General features: G+C 38.1%; 1 protein-coding gene across 2 annotated transcripts in view; it reads left to right on the plus strand.

The window, feature by feature from the left end:
* The window catches only part of SCAMP1 (secretory carrier membrane protein 1), a 103,114-nt gene that overhangs the window by 33,481 nt on the left and 49,010 nt on the right, over positions 1–20,623 (plus strand). The window contains exon 2 of one of the 2 annotated variants that reach the window (XM_023510926.1): positions 17,181–17,286. The exons of the other annotated variant lie outside the window; for it this stretch is intronic. The gene's annotated coding sequence lies outside the window, so the exon portion shown is untranslated. The remainder of the gene's footprint in view (positions 1–17,180; positions 17,287–20,623) is intronic. 2 annotated transcript variants of the gene reach the window in all.

Consider the following 20,623-nt stretch of genomic DNA (forward strand, 5'->3'; position numbering starts at 1 on the left):
AACTCTTGGGCTTAGACAATTCTCTTGCCTCAGCCTCCCAAGTAGCTGGGACTACAGGCACCTGCCACAATGCCGGCTATTTTTGTTGTTGTTGTTGTTGCTGTTTGGCTAGGGCCGGGTTTGAACCCGCCACCCTTGGTATATGGGGCTGGTGCTTTATTTGCTGAGCCACAGGCACCTCCCTATTTTATTTTTTTGAGACAGAGTCTCACTGTGTCACCCTTGGTAGAGTGCTGTGGCGTCACAGCTTATAGCAACCTCAAACTCTTGGGCTTAAGCGATTCTCTTGCCTCAGTCTCCCAAGTAGCTGGGACTACAGGCACTCACCTCAATGCCTGGCTATTTTTTTGTTGTAGTTGTCATTGTTGTTTAGCTGGCCTGGGCCGGCTTTGAACCTGCCAGCCTTGGTGTGTGTGGACTGCGCCCTACCCACTGAGCGAGCTATAGGTGCCCCTAAGTTTTTATTTTTTGTAGAGATGGTTGCCCAGGCTGAACTCCTGGCCTCAAGTAATCCTCTTGGGTCAGCCTTTCAAAGTGCTGTGCTGGGATTATAGGTGTTAACCACCATGCCAGGACTGCTGTGTTTTTTTGTTTTTTAAAAAAACTCTTTTTTGATACTGACCAGGCTTGTTCAACCTGTGGTGTAGTATGCCAGTTACTGCAATAATGAGTTTTGTAGTAGACAAAGAGTTTATTTACTAGCCAGCCAGAGACAGGAGAATACATCTTACATCTGCCTCCTTAAAGATGGGGTTTAACAGTATTTATGAGATAAAGAAGCAGGGTGGCCTAAGGTGTGGGAAAAGTTGATTGGAGGTGAGGAAAAGTGAAGTAATTGGCAATCTGTGCATAGATAGTCAGACTTTGTGGCTCTAATAGGATGTATGTTCAGAAAATGGTGGCACTAGCAAGATCTGAGGATGGAGTTTTTGAGTTTTTGGTGTCAAAAGGTCACGCATTGGATATTCATGCAGGCCCAATTGAAGGGTCACTGGTCTCAGCTGGTTTGAACTGAACAAGAGCTGACTCCTGAAAAACAACGTAAGCAACTGTTACTATGGTGACCTGTATGTCAGAGATGTTATCTATGAAGAGGCCAGTCTTTTAGCTATATAGCTCAACTATGAGCAAGTTACTAAAAGCAAGGTAGGTTAAATTTGATTGGGCCAAATGAGGTTAGCCCTAGGTTTCATTTTGATGATTTTGTTGTGAACTGGATTTGAAAACTATTGGGATAGAGTCTATTGAGAATTCTTCCTAGAATTTCTCTGGCAAACAATTCTGTCTCTTTATTTGGGTCTCCCCTTGCCCCCAGTTAATTTTTTAATTATTATGATTATAGAATAGTTGTATATATTCATAGGGTACCTGTGATGTTTTGACACTGGCATACAGTGTGTAATAATCAAATCAGGATAATTGGGGTATCTATTATAAGTATTATTTCTTTCTATTTAGGAATATTGCAGTTCTACTTTTTTAGTTATTTTAAAGTATACCATAAGAATGTCGACTATAGTCAGTTCATTGTGCTACCAAATATTGTTCATTCCATTTATCTAACTGTGTTATTGAACCCATTAACGATCTCCACTTTAGGTCCCCCTCTCCTCTGTTCTTCTCAGCCTCTGAGAAGAATACTCTGTCTTCAGGAGATCGATTGTTTTAATATTTATTTAGCTGCCACATGTGAGTGAGAACATGCAAAATATGTCTTTCTGTGCTTGGCTTATCTCACTTAACCTAATATTCTGCAGTTCCATCCATGTTGTTGCAAATAACAGGATTTCATTCTTTTTTATGGCTGAATAATCCATTGTATATGTAACACAATTTCTTTATCCACTCATCCACTGATGGATACTTAGGGTGTTTCTAAATTTTGGCTATTGTGAAGAGTGCTGCAATAAACAAGGGAGTGCAGATACTTTTTCAATATGCTAATGTCCTTTCTTTTGGATATATACCTAGCCGTGGGATTGCTGGGTCATATGGTAGTTCTATTTTTAGTTTCTTGAGGAACCTGCGTATTCTCTGTAGTGGTTTGCCCTAATTTATTTTTCCCAATAGTGTACACCCTTGCCAACATTTGTTATTGCTCGTCATTTTGTTAAAAACCATGTAACTAGGATGAGGTATTTCATTGTAATTTTGATTTGCATTTCTCTGATGACTACCTGTTAGCCCTTTACATGTCTTCTTTCAAAAAATGGCTATTCAGATTTTTTTGAACATTTTAAAAATCAAATTATTTGATTTTCCCCCCATTGAGCTCCTTATATATTCTTGTTATTAATCGCTTGTCGCATGGATAGTTTGTGGATATTTTCTCCTATTCTGTGGGTTGTCTCTTCACTTTGTTGATTGTTTTCTTTGCTGTGCAGAAGCTTTTTAGCTTGATGTAGTCCCATTTGTCTAATTTACTTTAGTTGCCTGTGTTTTAGGGTATTACTCTAAATAATCGTCTAGACCAATAACCTGGAGCATTTCTTCAATGTTTTCTTCTAGTAGTTTCATAATTTTAGGTCTTAGATTTAGATCTTTAATCCACTTTGATTTGATTTTTTTATGTTCTTGGCATTTCTGTCAAAATGACTTCACTATAGATATGTGCATTTATTTTTGAATTCTCTATTCTGTTGCGTATTTGCCTATTTTTATACCAGTACTATACTGTTTTGGTTTCTATAGCTTTATCTTTAATCCACTTTGATTTGATTTTTTTATGTTCTTGGCACTTCTGTCGAAATGACTTCACTATAGATACATGCATTTAATTTTGAATTCTCTATTCTGTTGCATATGTGCCTGTTTTTATGCCAGTACTATATTGTTTGGTTTCTACAGCTCTGTAGTATAATTTAAAGTCAGGTAATGTTATTCTTCCAGTTTTGGTCTTTTTGCTCAGGATGGTTTTGGCAATTTTGGGTCTTTTGTGGTCTCATGTATATTTTAGGATTTTTTTTCTATTTCTGTGAAGAATGTCTTTGGTACTTTTATGAGGATTGCATTGAATGTGTAGCTTGCTATGGGTGTGGACATTTTAACAATATTGATTCTTCCAATCCATGAGCATGGGATAGCTTACATTTTTTGGTTTCCTCTTCAGTTTCTTTCATCAATATTTTATAATTTTCATTATAGCAGTATTTTACTTCTTTGGTTAAATTTATTCCTAGATATTTTATTTGTAGCTATTGTAAATGGGGGGTTACTTTCTTGGTTTCTTTTTCAGGTAGAAATGCTGCTGATTTTGTTGATATGTTGATTTTGTATCTATAACTTTACTGACTTTATTTTATCAGTTCTAATAGTTTTTAGCTTTCTCTAAATATACGATCATATCATCTGGAAATGAGGATAATTTGACTTCTTCCTTTCCAATTTGGATGTCCATTCTTTCTCTTGTCTGATTGCTCTAGCTAGAATGTCTAGTATTATGTTGAGTAACAGTGGTGAAAGTGGGCATCCTTGTCTTACTCTAGATATTAGAGGAAAGGCTCTCAGTATTTTTCCACTGAGTATGAGACTAGCTGTCAAATGTGGGGTTCATTGACTTCTATTGTCAGTTTCTTGCAAGTTTGTATCATGAGAGAGTGTTGAATTCTATCAGATCCTTTTTCAGCATCAGCATGAAAATGATGAGATGGTGGTGATTCTTCATTCTTTGATATGGTATCACATTGATTTGTGTATGTTGAACCATTCTTGCTTAGTTGTATCCCATTGAGTTGGACCCCAGTTGATTGTGATGGATAATACTTTTTTAATGTGTTGTTGAATTCTGTTTGTTTTTGTTTTGAGACAGAGTCTTTGTTGTCTGGGTTAGAGTGCAGTTGCATCACCATCACTCAGTGAACCTATCCTGGGCTCAAGCAGTCCTTTTGCCTCAGCTTCCCAAGTAGCTGGGACTATTGGTGTGTGCCACTTTGCCAGGCTGTTCTTTATTTCGTGTACAGATGGTATTTTGCTCTTGCCCAGGCTAGTCTGGAACTTCTGGCCTCAAGTGATCCTTGTAGCTCTCAGCCACTCAGAATGCTAAGATTTGCAGATTGAGCCACTGTGCCTAGTCTGCCAGTATTTTGTTGAAGATGTTTGCATTGGTGCTCAACAGACATTGGCCTGTAATTTTTGTTGTTGTTGTTGTGTCTTTGGTTTTGGTATCAGGGTAGGACCAGAACGAGTTTGGGAGTATTCCCTCTTCCTCAACTATTTATTTATTTTTTAAAGAATAGTTTGAGTATGATTCATATTAGTTTTTCTTTAAATGTTTGGTAGAATTCAGCATTGAGGCCATTTTGTCCTGGGCTTTTCTTTGGTGGGAGACATTTGTTACCACTTCTGTCTTATTAGTTGCTATTGGTCTAGTTAGGTTTTGGATTTCTGCCTGTTTCAATCTTAGTAGGGTGTATGTGTTTCTCTTGTCTAGGTTTTCTGATTTATTGGAATATAGTTGCTCCTGACAGTCTCTACTTGTTCTTTGAATTTCTGCAGTGTCAGTTGTAGTGTCTCATTTTTCATTTCTAATTTTATAATATTTGAGTCATCTTTTTTTCAGTCGGGCTAAAAGTTTTTCAGTTTTGTTTATCTTTGCAAAAATAAACTTTCTGTTTTGGTGATTTTTGTTTGTTTCAATTGCCTTTCTGCTCTGATCTTTACTGTTTCTACTAATTGTGGGTTTCAGTGTCTTGTCTTTTTAGTTCTGTAAGATATATGATTAGGTTTTTTAAATGTTTTTCTTCTTTTTTTGGTATAGGCCCTTAATGCAATATACTTTCTTTTTATTACTGTTCTTGTAGTCCATAGATTTAGGTATGTTGTGTTTTCATTTTTGTTTGTTTAAATTTTTTTTTCAATTTCCATCTTAATCTTCATTGACCTAGTGGTCATTTAGGAACATATTGTTTAATTTTCACATCCTGTTATTGATTTCTAGTTAGACATCACACTCAGGATGTCCCTAGTTTTAAATTTTGTTGGCTCTTAAGGTGTTAAGAACTGAAGTTCTTTGTATGCTTGAATGTGCAGATCAGCACATTCTTATTGGTGATCACCTCTTTGTGATTTGTTTCTCGTAGTCTAGAAAATAATCCTGAAAGATTGTTTTTGCTAGAGATTTCTTCAAGATAGTAACTCCATTTTAGGAAAAGCTTTATATAAAATTATGATAAAAACTTTTAGAAACTCTGGAGAATGAGTCCTTTGTAGGCTAATTAGGTGTTGGCTGGCTAAGGGTCCTCTAGAGAGTTTTGGTGTGTTGCTGGTCTGCTGGAAAAACCCAGACGTGTTCAGAGCCTTGGGATCATCAGCCTGCTTTCCTCACTTCTCAGGAGAGGGACTGAAGATTGAGTTCATCAGCAGTGCTAGTGATTTACTCAGTCATGCTTACGTAATGAAACCTCCATTAAAACCAGAGACCTTCTAGGTTAAGGAACACAAGATGCTGGGTCCAGAAAGGGCATGGAGGCTTGTACTTTATCCTCCTCCAACTCTTTGATACTTTGCCCTATTCATCTCTTCCATTTGACTGTTCCGAGTTGTATCCTTTAGAATAAACTAATAGTAAGTAAACTGTTTTCCCGAGTTCTGTGAACCATTCTATAAAATTATCAAAACGAGGAGCGTCATGGAACCCCCATGTTAAAGCTAGTCAGAAGTCTTGTGTTGAGCTCTTAACTTGTGGGATCTGTGCTGGTCTGATTGGGTAGTGTCAGAATTGAACTGAATTTTACGAAATCCAGTTGGTGTCCAGATGGAGGATTGGCTGGTGTGGGGGGTAAAACTCCACCACACATTTGGGGTCAGATATGTTGTGGAAAAAAGCATTTAAAATAAGATTGAACTTTTAAATTTCTCCTTATTTTATGCCCTCATTTAACAGATTTTGCTTCTGTATGGCAACTGAATTCCAGGCTGGGATCACTAAAGTGCTCACTGAGCATGTAAGTTATAGGTTGAATTATGTGAAATTGCCAAAAAGTTGACCAGTTTTTGAGACATAAAAATGGGGTTTTCATGTGGTTCAACCTTGCAGTGAACTGATGCCATCAGTGTATGAGAGTGCAATTTGGTAGTAGTTGTTCAAAGGGGAAAAAAGAAGGCCTGGTAAATTGTATTCCACCATCTGTAGTTCTTCTAACATGATTTCTAGGGGATGGAGGTGGAAACAAGACTGTTTTTAAAATTCACTGATGAAGGATGAAGAGAGATTTTTATATAATTGCTTGGAAAACTTCACTAGCGCAAAACATGCAGCTTCACATTACTCTAAATTATTCTTTATCGAGTTGTCTATTTTGTGTCATGTGTTATAAGTTGAATTCTCATAACAACATTCAAAATGGGTACTTTAAATATTTACTAATAAAGAGTCTGAGATAAAGGTTGTCCATGAGTGGCAGAATTGGTTTATTAAATCATGTGTTTTCTGTAAAGCTTTTACCTTTTCCTTTTTGCTAGTGCCGTGTTTCAGAGATGGATGCCTGAGAAATAGAAGATAAAGTTCTGGTCTTTGAAAAGTTTCTCACCTAATTGGGATTTTAAAAATTACACAGTCAGGTGGCGCCTGAGGCTCAAGGAGTAGGGCACTGGCCCCTTATGCCAGAGGTGATGGGTTCAAACCCAGCCCTGGCCAAAAAAAAAAAAAAAAAAAAAATTACACAGTCAAGGCCCAATGCAGTGGCTCATGCATCTAATCCTAACACTCTGAGAGGCTCAGAGTTCAAGAACAGGCTAAGCAAGAGCAAGACCCTATCTCTAAAAATAGCCAGGCATCGTGGTCCATGCCTGTAGTCCCAGCTACACTTGGGAGGCTGAGGCAAGAGGATCTCTTGAGCTCAAGAGTTTGAGGTTATTATGAGCTATGATGCCATGGTGCTCTCTACCCAGGGCGACAAAGTGAGACTCTTATGTTTCAAAAAACATCACACAGCCACAAAGATGATATATCCAGGATAGTAGAGCATAAAAATGTAAATCATTGTTGTAAATGTTGAGTTTTATGGTCACAGGAAAGTTTTCTGAAAGTGGGCCATCTGTAGGAGGAAACTGGTGATAATGAGAAGCCAGTTTACAATGAAACACTTCCCTTAGTTTGATGAGCAGTTATACAGTGTAGGAATCAGGAAAATTGTTATGAGAGAATTTTGGTGCACTTTTTTCATGATGGAAGACAGTTGAAATATTAAAATTAAACATTCCTTATTTACTGTATGACATGATTTCAGAAATTTGTCTGTTATTTTCCAAAATAGATTAGATGTATTTGGATAATTGATTTAAGTGGTATGTTAGACCTCAGTCCAAATACTGTTTTAGTTGATTGGTGAAACTGATATTTACTTAGAAAAATATCTCTGAAAATGTAGCTTCTGGATTATTGCATAAGGGTATGGTGAGCTGCTTGAGGTCAAGAAGGAAGATCTTCCAACAGAATGTCTGAGTGTGTAACCTTGCTAAGATTTAGAAAGCTCCTGTCCTGTCCTTGTCTTTTTTATTAAAATGAAGTTTCTTTTTATGCTTAATCTTCTGTTTGAAGGGAAACTTTAAGGTATTTAAGGAAGGCAACTGCATGAAAATTTTATCATTTACATGTTCACTATATTGCAAATTAAGAGAAAGGAGTTGTCACAAGATATCTTGTAATATAGACTAAGCCAGTCTGTTGACACTGTCATGGAGGGCTGTGAGCACTTGAAATGTGGCTAGTCTGAATTGAGATATGTTATAAAGATGGAAGGTAGTTTTGGGTTATGAAATAATTTTTATTTGAATTCAGAGTGTATTTTCTGATAATGTTGTGCATGGTGGGTAGTTTCCTGGCCTATTCTCTAAAATTTAATGCAAAAATTGCTGGAGTAATTATCTCATCCTTGAGAAGGGATGTGTTTTTATGGGGAACGTTTTTATTTTTAATTATGTAACACTTTAAAACACTGAGTGCAGCTTGATTCTCTGTCTAGTTTTAGCCACTCTGATGGCAGTTATGGCATCTAACAGGATTTCTTTGGGGGTGGGGATACTGAAGGATAGTGATAGAGACACTGTGTGTGGAAGGGACGTTTCTCAGGGCCTGATTTATTGTCATGTTTCTTTTCTTTAAGGATTGTCTTCCTGATTCCTTTTCTGTTATGCTGGTTGCTGCTGTATATGATTTCTTTCACATACAGCAGCAAGATCTGTATCTTCTGGCAGAAAGAGGAAACACAAAAGAATAAAACTCCAAGCACTGGCAGCATGTATGAGTGGTCATCTCTAACCATTAAGGGGGACGTAGGTAATTGGTGTAATGGAAGAATGAACTGCTTCTAAGTAATTCAGGACATCAAGTAGACTGAGTGTTGAAAGACCTGGATTTTAACCTAGGCTCTACCACTAATTAGTAGGTAGCCTTTAAAAGGCAAACCATCTATCCTCTTGAGACATTTTATTTAAAAAAAGTTTACAAGGCGGGCAAAAGGAAAATGTTGAGTTGAATAATTCCTACTATCAGTTTATCTTTTAAAAACAGAAGATAAAACTTTTTAGCTCCAGGGACTAACTCATTAATGATTGTTCATAGTATCAGTAGTTGACCCGTCTCTCATATTGCAGAAGCATTCTGTGCACTGCCTGTTTTTATTTTCACTTGCAGTACCTGTTTTCTCTTTTCCTTTCCCCTCTGCTTCTCACTGTTTTGTCATTTTTTGGAGCTCATTATCTGTCCTGGAACTATCTTTGTTTTAAGTCTTATTCATAATACTGTTGACTTCAGTCCTCCTGGTGTCAATGGAGAAGAAATACTGGAATTCTCTTTGACTTGAACAGCTTCTTTTCCTAAATCTAACCAGTTGCTACATCCTGTCATTTATACCTCCAGGAGGTATTACCTAACCTTTTCATTCCCTCTAACGTGTCCCAATCAGGCACCTATGTGAAATAACACAATGGCCTATCTAATTACCTGCCTCCAGTCTTTTTATTTTTCAAATCATTTTTTGTCCTGATTGGAATTATTTTCCTTAATCCGCGGTCAGATTTGGTCATCTACCTTCCTTAAAGATGATTATGCATTGCGTACTCAGTAGTTTGGTATATGGGGCCATCCATGGTTTGACCTTAGCCTGCCTTTTGTTTTCATTTTAATTTTTTCATAGACTATTTTTTTCACACTATTGAAAGTTCAGAATTCATAGACTAATTTTGACAGCAGTTTTACAGAAAAATTGAGCAGAAAGTATAGAGTGCCAATTTACGCTCTGTAGACCATCTTTTTACTCTCATCCTCTAATGTGCTACCGTGTTTCCCTGAAAATAAGACACTGTCTTATATTTATTTTTCCTCAAGAAGACACACTAGGGCTTATTTTCAGGGGATGTCTTATTTTTATTAAATACAACAATCTACATTTATTCAAATACAGGTAAGTCATCTTCTTCTGGAACCTGACAGGGGGAGCTGACCTCATTGGTGGGGCGCTAGTGATGCGTGAATTCCTTTCCCCTAGCCGTTCAAACATGCACAATAGGATGCCTGCAACCACGGTTACCACCTGCGCACCTGTGCAAGTGCGAATGGCTTGGAGAAAGGAGCTGTGGCAGATAAAAGGTATTCCAGTCTTCCTTACCACTCCCTGCTGAAATGCATGGCCCATCACTAGGTGTTATTATCAGATAGGGCTTATATTTAACAAATGCATAGAAATCTTTCTGGGGCTTATTTTTGGGGTAGGTCTTATTTTGGGGGAAACACGGTATTTGTTCCACCCAAAGTCATCAACTCTCAAAACTCTCAACTCTGTTGAGACCGCCTCCCCTAGGCTTTCTTTTGGTCATTGAATGGAGTCAAGGGACTTAATGTGTGGCTATGAAATGCCTGGCTTCCCTAGGTTGTATATGACCCTCACCTCCTTCATGGGTTCATATGCTAGCCACATTCATTTTCTCTTGCTATGTAGCAAATTACAAGTTTGGTTGCTTGAAACAACACATTTATTTCACAGTTTGTAGATCAGAAGTTTATATACAACATAACAGGGCCCTTTACTCACTGTCTCACGAGGCTGTGATCAAGGTGATGTCTAGACTACCTTCTCATCTAGAGGATTAGGTAGGGGAAAGATCTTGCTTCCAAGCTCATTTAGTTTGGTAGTTGTATGACTGAGGGCCTGGCATTCTGCTGGCTATCAGCTGGAGGCCATTTTCAGGTCAGAGATGCTGTCCATACTTCCCAGAGGCTGCATAGCTTTATGCCAGCTTCCCCAACATAACCACTTACTTTGGCAAGCATTCAGAATGCCTCTTACTCCATTCTGCTAAGATGGTATCTTACATAATGTAACCTAATCAGAGGAGTGACAGTCTTCTCACATTTACCATATTCTGATGGTTAGAAGCATATCACAGGTTCTGTAGCACTCAGGGAGAGGGTGTTATTACAAAGATGTGAACACTTGACTAGATGCCTGTGGCTCAAGCAGCTAAAGCTCCAGCCAAATAGACCTGAGCTGGTGGGTTCGAATCCAGCCTGGGCCCGCCAAACAACAATGACGGCTGCAACCAAAAAATAGTCAGGCATTGTGGTGGGCACCTATAGTCCCCGCTACTTGGGAGGTGGAGACAGGAGAATTGCTTGAGCCTAGGAATTGGAGGTTGCTGTGAGCTGTGATGCTACTGCACTCTACCCAGGGCAACAGCTTGAGGCTCTGTCTCAAGAAAAAAAAAAAAAAAAAAGATGTGAACACAAGGAGGAGAGAGAATTGTTAGGTTTCACTTTAGGGTCTACTTGCCACCCAGGAATAAATAATGCTTTTGGAATAAGAGTATGTGTCTACATCTCTCTTCACCCACATTTAAAAGTGTCATAGTGAGATGCCTCAGAATACCTATTCCTCCCTATCCTTAATTCATTAAATTGGTCACTGAACGGAGTATTTTTAGGGCAGTGAAACTACTCTGTGTGATGTTACAATGATAGATACATGTCTTTACACGTTTTTTCAAACCCAGAGAATGTACAACACCAAGAGTGAACCCTAACGTGAACTGTGGACTTTGGGTGATTATGATGCATCCATGTAGGTTCATCAGTTATAACTAACAAAATATGTCACTTTGGTGGAGGATGTTGTTAGTGGAGGAGCAGTGCAGGTTTTGGGGTAGAGGTATTTGGGAAATCTGGTAACTTGCTCTCAATTTTGCTGTGATTCTAAAACTATACTAGAAAAATAAAGTCCTATTTGTTTGAGACAGAATCTCAGTTGCCTGGGGTAGAGTGCTGTGGCATCATAACTCATAACAACTTCAAACTCACGGAATCAAACAATTCTCTTGCTTCAGCCTCCCAATTAGCTGGGACGTTGCCACAACGTCCAACTAGTTTTTTTGAAGATAGGGTCTTGCACTTGCTTGGACTGATCTCAACCTCTTGAGTTCAAGCAGTCCACTCACCTCAGCCTCCCAGAGTGCTAGGATTAGGTGTGAGCCACTGCCTGGCCTTATTATTATTATTATTATTTTAAATAAAAAGCTAGTGAAGGGTTCTGAGAAGAAGACAAAAAAAATTACCTTTTTTGGCCATTTTTGTTAAGGGATCACTCTGGCTACCCAGTTGAAAATAGATTGAAAAGAGGCACAGGCAAGAGAAGGGAGAATAGTTGGAAACCACTACTGCAGTAGTCCTGGCAGAGAGAGGTGATGGCAGCCCCGGCCAAAGTGGTGGCTGCGGCACAGATGAGAGGTCAGATATCAGCATATTTTTAGGGTAGATCCAGTAGGATTTTCTGACAGAATGATGTGATTTATAAGGAAACAGAAATAGTGAAATACCGTCAAAGTTTTGGACCTACGCACATAACAGGATAGAAGTGACCCTGTCTGGGGGAGGGGACTTAGTTCAGTTTTGACATGTTAGCTTTGTGATTTCTAAGACATCCAGGTAGACATGATGAGTAAGCAGTTGAATATACGAATCTGGTGCTTTAGTAGAGAGGTCTGGGCTAGAGATGTAAATTTGGTAATCATCAGTGTGTAGATGGTATTTAAAGCTGTAAGACTGGATGTAATCGCCGCTTGAGTGAGCATATATAGGCGAGGAGCAAGGCCTAACTCCTGGTGCATGTCAGTATTGGAGGTGGAGGGGTGGGATGAGGAGAGAAAACAGCAAAGGATACCTAGAAGGAACAACTTTGTGTCTGAAAACTAAGTGAAGAAAGTGTTTTGAGAATGAGATAGTGGTTATTTGTCAGTGGTGATGGATCAAGTGAGGTTAAGACAAGGTTAAGCATTGGATTTAGCAACGTGCAGATCATTAGCTACCTTGGCAGGTGTAGTTTTGGTGGAGTGTTGGGAGCAAAAGCCTATTGATGTGTTTTTTTGTTTTCTTTTCCTTTTTAAAAAATTAAATCATCACTTTATTGATGTATTCTTAAGGAAAAGGCACTGGAGAAAAAGCAAGCAAGCAAATTTTTGGAATTTTGCAGTTGGCTTGGCGCCCACAGCACAGTGCTAACAGTGCTGGCCACATGCACCGAGGGTAGCAGGTTTGAACTCAGCCTAGGCCTGCTAAAAAGACGATGATAACTGCAACAAAAAAATAGCCAGGTATTGTGGTGGGTTGTGTGTGGTCTCAGCTATTTGGGAGGCTGAGGCAAAAGAATCACTTAAGCCCAAGAGTTTGAGGTTGCTATGAGCTATGACGCCACGGCCTCTATCAAGGGTGACAAAGTGAGACTCTGTCCCAGAAGAAAAAAAGTAATAACCACCCCCCCCCCCAAATTTTGCAGTAGTAGGGAACAGAGAAAGCTTTTCTAGAGAGGGAAATGAGGTTATGATACAGTTTTGTTCCAAAGTTATCGCAATTAAGACAGTGTGGTACTGGTATAGACGTATAGATCAATGGAATAGACCTGATAGTCCAGAAATAAACATGTTTATGAGCAACTGATTTTTGATAAGAGTATCAAGAAAATTCATTGGGAAAGAATAATCTTTTCAACAAATGGTTCTGGAACAACTGGATGTCCATATACAAAAGAATGAAATTGGACTCCTACCCATCCTGTACAGAAAAATTAACTCAAAATGAATTGTAGACTAGAATATAAGCACTAAAACTATACCACTCCAGCAAGAAAACATAGGAGTAAATCCTCATAACTTTGCATCAGATGATGGTTTATTTTATTTTATTTTTTTATTCGTTAACAGAGCTTAGTTTTATTTTTTTTACTTTATTTTTTATTTTTTTAAAATCATAACATTGTACACTGATGCATTTATGGGGTTCAGGGTACTGATTCAATATACAATATGAAATGTTTACATTGAACTAAGTAACACATCTATCACAATTATACTCATTTCTTAATAGTTTTGAAATGTACCATTGCATCATGCACATTAGGTGAGGCCCCCCCAAATGCCCCCCTCCTCCCCTCCCCTCTCTCTCCTCTTCCCTTCTACTTTCTGGAGTATAGTTATGTTTTGCCATTCGTATGAGTGTGTAGGTGGTTATGTATTGATTTCATAGTAGTATTGAGTACATTGGATACTTTTTTCCCATTCTTGAGATACTTTACTAAGAAGAATATATTCCAGATCCATCCAGGTAAACATAAAAGATGTGAAGTCTCCATCTTTTTTTATGGCTGCATAATATTCTATAGTGTACAAACACCACAATTTGTAAATCCATTCATGGGTTGATGGGCATTTGGGCTGTTTCCAAGTCTTGGCTATTATGAATTGGGCTGCAGTAAACATTCTGGTGCATATGTCTTTGTTGTAAAATAATTTTTGATCATCGGGGAATATACCTAGTAGAGGAATTGCAGATCGAATGGTAGGTCTACTTTTAGTTCCTTGAGTGTTCTCCAAACTTCTTTCCAAAAAGGTCATACTAGCTTGCATTCCCACCAGCAGGGTAGAAGCATTCCCTTCTCTCCACACCCTCACCAACATCTGTAGTTTTGGGATTTTGTGATGTGGGCTAATCTTACTGGAGTTAGATGAAACCTCAAAGTGGTTTTGATTTGCATTTCTCTGATGATTAAGGATGATGAGCATTTTTTCATGTGTTTGTAGGCCACGTGCCTGTCTTCATCAGAGAAGTTTCTGTTCAGTCTCTTGCCCACATAGAAATGGGGTTATTTATTCCTTTCTTATTGATTAGTTTGAGTTCTCTGTAAATTCTAGTTAACAGACCTTTGTCAGAAGCATAACCTGCGAAAATCCTCTCTCCTTCTGAAGGTTGTCTGTTTGCTTTACTTACTGTGCAAAAGCTTTTTAGTTTGGTCAGATCCCAGTAATGGATTTTTGGTGTTTCTTCAATTGCCCAGAGGGTACAAGTGTTTCTATTACATGAATAGCTTCTATAATGCTAAAGTCAAGGCATTAAGTGTGCTGAATAGTGTTATATTATACCTGTTAAGTGGGTTTTTACTCCTTTATTCCTATTCAGAATATTTCCTGAATAGGTTCATTGTACCTGTTAAGTGGGTTTTTACTCCTCCTTCCCCCTTCCTGATTTCTAATGATTTTTACTTCTATCAGTGCCCATGTGTATCCATCAGTTAGTTTAATTGGTACATTTAGATCATTGATGTTCAAAGTGATTATTTATATAGTTGGATTAATATCTACCAATTTGTTTTCTGTTTGTCACCCTTTTTATTCCTATTTTTGTCTTCTACTCTTGGTGGTTTTAATTGAGCATTTCATATGGTTCAATTTTTCTCTCCTTTTTAGCTTATCAATTATACTATTTTTTTTTTTTTTTTTTTTAGTGGTGCCCTGAAGTTTTCAACATACATTTATAAATCCAAGCCCATGCACACATAACTTCATAGGTAATGTATGCTATAACAAAATAATTCTAAATCCTCCTTCTCATGCCTGTATCATTGGTATCCTTCATGTCACATATACCAACACGCATATAAAAGCACATATAAACACGTGGGCACACGTAAGATATTTACATCAGCATACATCATTCAATACGTTGTTCCTATTTTGATCCAGCCATTTTTTGTTAATCAGTTAAAAATAAGAAAAGTTAAGTTTTTATTTCACCTCAGGGAAGTACAGGGAGTAAAAGCTCTGCAACAGAAACCTTGCGAGAATCAGCACCAGCATAGGTAGGAAAAACTGAACTGTAACTGATGAACGCTGCCTACTGTGGGGGTCAGAGAACATAAATTTGTTTATGCGTGGCAAAGACAACTCGTGAACCTCTCACACCTTGAGGAGGCCTCGAATAGTCATTTATTTAACAATGAGCCACCCTTGGAATTTTCATGGTGGAGAACTCACTATATGATTTATCAGTTTGTCCACTGATTGTTATAATGTTCTTAATCCCTTTGGGACAAAATATTTCTGCAATTCTTATTTATTGGTCCTAGTTTCAGTCTCTAAAGCAACACAGAGCAGGCAAATGTGGTAGGGTAGTTTATGTTAAAATATGAAAAGAACTATAACCCTTCAGTTTTTTTTTTTCCAGTTTTTGTCCAGGGCTGGGTTTGAACCCGCCACCTCTGGCATATGAGGCCGGCACCTTACTCCTTTGAGCCACAGGTGCTGCCCTGACCCTTCAATTTTTTAGGAGATATTTAAAAATATAATCTATCGCTAATTTGTGAAATTTCTTCTGTCACAGGAGAAGGATGTATGTATAGCCTTCTTCAGCCAGACTTTGTTTTTGATTCTGCCTCTGGAGTCCATTCTCTTTAATCTCTTCCTGGCCTGTTTCAGTTTTGTTCTTTGTCTCCATCTTATTCCCTCTGCTTTTGTCCATACTTCCAGTTTTTCCCCAAGTACGGCCAAAGTAGTAATAGACGCAGGTCCACTGACACAGGTTGTCAGGAGGACAAGAGCTTAGCTGATTTTAGTACATGTGGTTGCACTAGAATGTTTTCTTTTTCCCTGTGGATAGCTTGGCTTTCCTTCTTTGGAGTTTTTATCAGTGTAAAATGAAGATGAAACTCAGTGTACCATGTGCTTCCTAGTGTAGTGTCCTGGGAAGGGTCCATTGAGGCAGAGAGGAGTTCCTTTTTGCATCTCAAATTTTCCTTCCCTCCTTTAGTGGGAGTCTGTTGGTAGTAATTTTTTTTAGTACTTATCATTATTTCACCTCAATTCTCAAAAGCTGATGTGACTGGATTTAGAATGCTGCATTGACAGTTATTTTCTCCTAGGAGCTGAGCACATTCTGCTTGATCTTCCACTGTTCCGAAAAGCCAGCTCTTCCTTTATGGAGGAATTGTGGTGGTGTTGTTTTTTTTAATTCCTGTTCTAGCGTTTGCTGTCTCACTGGAATGTATCTAGGTGTTAATTTAAAAAACATCATGTTCTGTTTGATTGATGCCCTCATCCTTTGTTCTCTTCCTCTGGACCGCTTAGCTGTATGTGACACCTTTCTCTAAAATCATGTTTCATAATTTTTCATGTTTTCCATTTTTTGGTCTCTGTGTGCTTTGCTACACAGAAAACTATAGTTTTTAGACCCACTCCTGTATCTCTAATTATTTCTTCATCATTGTGTAGACTGCTGTTTGTTAGAGCTGCTATCTATTAAATATGTTTTCCTTAGTATAGCTTTCATTTCTAAAAGTTCCGCTGGTATTGTTTTAAGAAATTGTTTGGTCAGATTTGATAGTTTCTTGTTGCTTAGTCAAATTCTTCTCTCATTTATTAAACATACCTGTTTTGTGTCTTATAATTCTAATACATTCAGGTCTTATTCTGTACTTTGGTATGTCTGTGGGCCCTTGCTCGTGGAGATGTGTGTGTGTGTGTGTGTATGTGTGTTTCTGAGACAGATTCTCACTTTGATGCTCTTAACAGAGTGCCGTGACATCATAGCTCAAAATTAAACATAAAGCGGTAAGTCAGACTATAAGCAGCACCTGAATGCCATACGTGCATATTAGATGTTATAACCCACAACTCTTTGTTTTATTTTTGAGACAGAGCTTCACTTTGTTGCCCTCAGTAGAGTGCTGTGGTGTCATAGCTCATAGCAACCTCAAACTCTTGGGCTCAAGTGATAGGCTGGTCTTGAACTCCTGAGCTCAGGCGATCTACCCGCCTCGGCCTCTCAGAGGCTTTCTTGTATGTTAAAATCGTGAGCCAAAGTTACTTGGAAGCTGTCGTAATTCTTTGAAGTCTGGTTTTAAAGGGTATTCCTCTACTTTTGCCAGGTGCCTGAAGTCACTACCAGCCTGAGATTCCTGTAATGAAAACTGGAACTTGGATTATCTTCTCTGTGTGTGTAGTGTGAATTTCTGGCCCCAAATCTGCAAGTTGGTAGGTTTATGATTAGGAATTCTTAGTGAAGAGTTTCTTTTTTCTCCTATTTCCAGAGTCAAGGGTAAGACACACAGTTATTCCCACCTGTTTTTCTGTGAAGCTGCCTCCCCCCCCCTCGTGTGCTGAGAATGTTGTCTTTTAGGGACCTCAGCTTCATGCCGAGATCTCAGATGGAACTCTGACCTTGCACTAGCTCCCAAGCTTTGTCTTATTTGTGGAGACAGATCACTGATAATATGATGAATGGTGTGGCATCAAGGCTGTTCTTTGAATTCATAGTTTTTCATACTTTATGGGTTCCCAAGATTTCTTGTCAGTTTAGCCATGTATTTATAATATTATTTAATATTTGATCCAGCATTTTTAGGTATTACATACTAGGGGAGTTACTATAGACGTGTGGTCTGCTGTGTTACCAGAAATCGAGGCCTTAAGTGGTTTGTTTATATAAATTACTTATAAAATATTTTTACTTAATTTATGTAGTACTGAAAAATTAGAAAAGAACTAGAAATTCTTATTAAAGTAGGTCTTTAATAATTATGATAAAGTCTTTCTCCAGAGCTATACTTGGGTTGAGGTGGCTAATCCATTATGTTGTGGCTGAAAAAAATAGTGGGTCTCATACTTGGATGGAGAATGAGTTAACATCTATGAATGTGAAGAAGTTATTAAGATAATAGCTATGGTATTATTGCTATTAGAGCAGCGGTTCTCAACCTGTGGGTCGTGACCCACAGGTACTGTATTAAAGGGTTGCAGCAGTAGGAAGGTTGAGAACCGCTGTATTAGAGATTTGTGCTTCTCCAGCGTTTTTCATCATTAGTATACCACAAGCAATTATGACCTTAAATATATCAAATTACTAGCTCTAGCCCTACTTTCTTCCTTATGTACTAATTTTTTGTACTTAGCACTTCTCTTGGCATTTAAGGTGATAAAGCCTTTACAGTAAGGTTTCAAGTGGATAAATTCTTGGGTGATTTCTTCAGCATGTTCTTAAAGTGTACTGTCAACCTAACTTCGCCACACATTTTATTTGGTCATTGTTCTGTTGTTGCTGCTTACTAAATTGATATGGTGTGACTTGATCAGTGCAATGTGTCAAGCTTATAATTCCAGTGACTTGGGAGGCTGATGTGGGAGGATCACTTGAGGCCAGGAGTTTGAGATCACCCTGGGCAATGTAGTGAAACCCTGTTTCTAAATAGAAATAAGAAAAATTGGTTGGGTGTAGTAGCAGTAGCACACATTTGTAGTCCCAACTACTTGGGGAGCCTGAGGCAGGAAGATTATTAGAGCCTAGGAATTCAAGGCTGCAATGAGCTATGATTTCGCCATTACAGTTCAGCCTGGGTGTGGGACTTCAAGACCATGCTTTTTTAATTAGAGGACAGTTAGGACTGATTAGCTTCAGTTTTTCTGCCTATTAATTGAGTTGTGAGAACAGGCATTTGGAACAGAGAATTTATGATTCTTTTGACAACAAAAGATGATAATGGAGGTAAAAAGTACAAGAAAATGTTCTTGATCTCATTTTCTAGAAATGAACACTATTAACACATTGATATATTTTCATCATTTTTTTTTTTTTTGAGACAAGAGTTCCCTCGATAGAGTGCTGTGGCATCACAGCTCATAGCAACCTCAAACTCTCGGGCTTAAGTGGTTCTCTTGCCTCAGTCTTCCAAGTAGTTGGGACTACAGATGGCCTCCCACAATGCCTGGCTATTTTTTGGTGCAATTGTCTTTGTTGTTTAGCAGGCCCAGGCAGGGTTTGAACCCGCCAGCCTTGGTGTATGTGGCTAGCACAGTAACCACTGTGCTGTGGGCACCGAGCCTATTTTCATCATATTTTTAACTATAAAATTGGGATTACAATGTATATATGCCTTTGTTTTATACTTTGCTTTTATTATTAGTCTAAGCTTACTCATTTTATTAAATATTCTTAAACTTTTAAATAGCTCTCAGGTGTCCTCAAACTGTGGCCCGCCTAGGACATTTATCCGGCCCGCCGGGTGTTTTTGCCGCTGTCCTGCTTAGCAGCCGGCTTGTCCCGGGGCCCTCCGACGGTCTGAGGACAGTAAACTGACTGCCTGTTTAAAAAGTTTGAGGACCCGTGAGCTAGATAATATACTCTCCTATAAGTGTCTCACAGTGTATCTAATCATTTCCCTGTTTTTAGACACTTGGGTTATTTGTAACCTGTGAACATTCTTGATATGTATACATTTGTAAATATCTTGACTGTTAACTTTTTAAAGACTGGCTATACATGGGATATGAGGTATGAATACATATATGACTCTCGATACATAATGACAAATTGTGCTCCAGAATATATACTAGTTTACACCCTCCCATCAGCATTTGAGAATATCCATTTTACTATATCTTTTTAAAGTCTGGTAGCAATCCTTGTGTAATAGTCATTTTTTAAATAATTAGGTGAAATTTGCTTGTCTTCATTTATAAATGAGGTTTAAAATTATATATATATATATATATATATATATTTTGAGACAGTCTCACTTCGTTGCCCTTGGTAGACTGCTGTAGCACCATAGCTCACGGCAACCTGAAACTCTTGGGCTCAAGCAATCCTCTTGCCTTAGCCTTCCAAGTAGCTGAGACTATAGGTGTGTCACAATACTCAGCTATCTTTAGAGATGGGTCTTGCTCTTGCTCAGGCTGGTCTCAGAACTCCTGAGCTCAAGCAGTCCACCTGCCTTGGCCTTCTAGAGTGCTGGGATAACAACATGACCCACTATGCCCAGCCTGTTAAATTTTTTTTATATTTTCATTTTCCTTTTGTATTTTCCAAGCTGTTAAGGGTTTTTAAACTGCATTTTTTCTGATAACATGCTCATCCATTTTTTGTTGTACACAACAAAACATAACTGTTAGGTACCATGTATTATTTAGACTTTGCCATTAATCCTTATTTATGAATATTTGTCTTCTAAATTTTTATGTAGTTAAATATATCACCTTTTCCTTATGATTTCTCTCCCCTCATCCCTTCTGAATGTTTAGGATGGCTTTTCTCTACCTCAAGATCAGCTAACATCTAGAGTGTATGTACCATACTGTAGTCTATATTTTAGTGTCTTTATATATATAATAGTTTTATATGTTTTTTTACATTAGACTTTTAATCTATTGGAATTCTGTTGAGATATAGGGATTTTATTCCTTCCTAAAAGAAAATTTAAATAATTGTTGCAGCACTATTTATTTATAATACTTTGTTTCCTCTGCCTTGAAGTGCTATCTTGGTTAACGCTTTAATTTTGACATACACCATCATTGTGTCTATTTTATGGTTCCA

Source organism: Otolemur garnettii, unplaced genomic scaffold, assembly GCF_000181295.1.
Source record: "Otolemur garnettii isolate 467f Iridium unplaced genomic scaffold, OtoGar3 scaffold00017, whole genome shotgun sequence".
Taxonomy (NCBI): domain Eukaryota; kingdom Metazoa; phylum Chordata; class Mammalia; order Primates; family Galagidae; genus Otolemur; species Otolemur garnettii.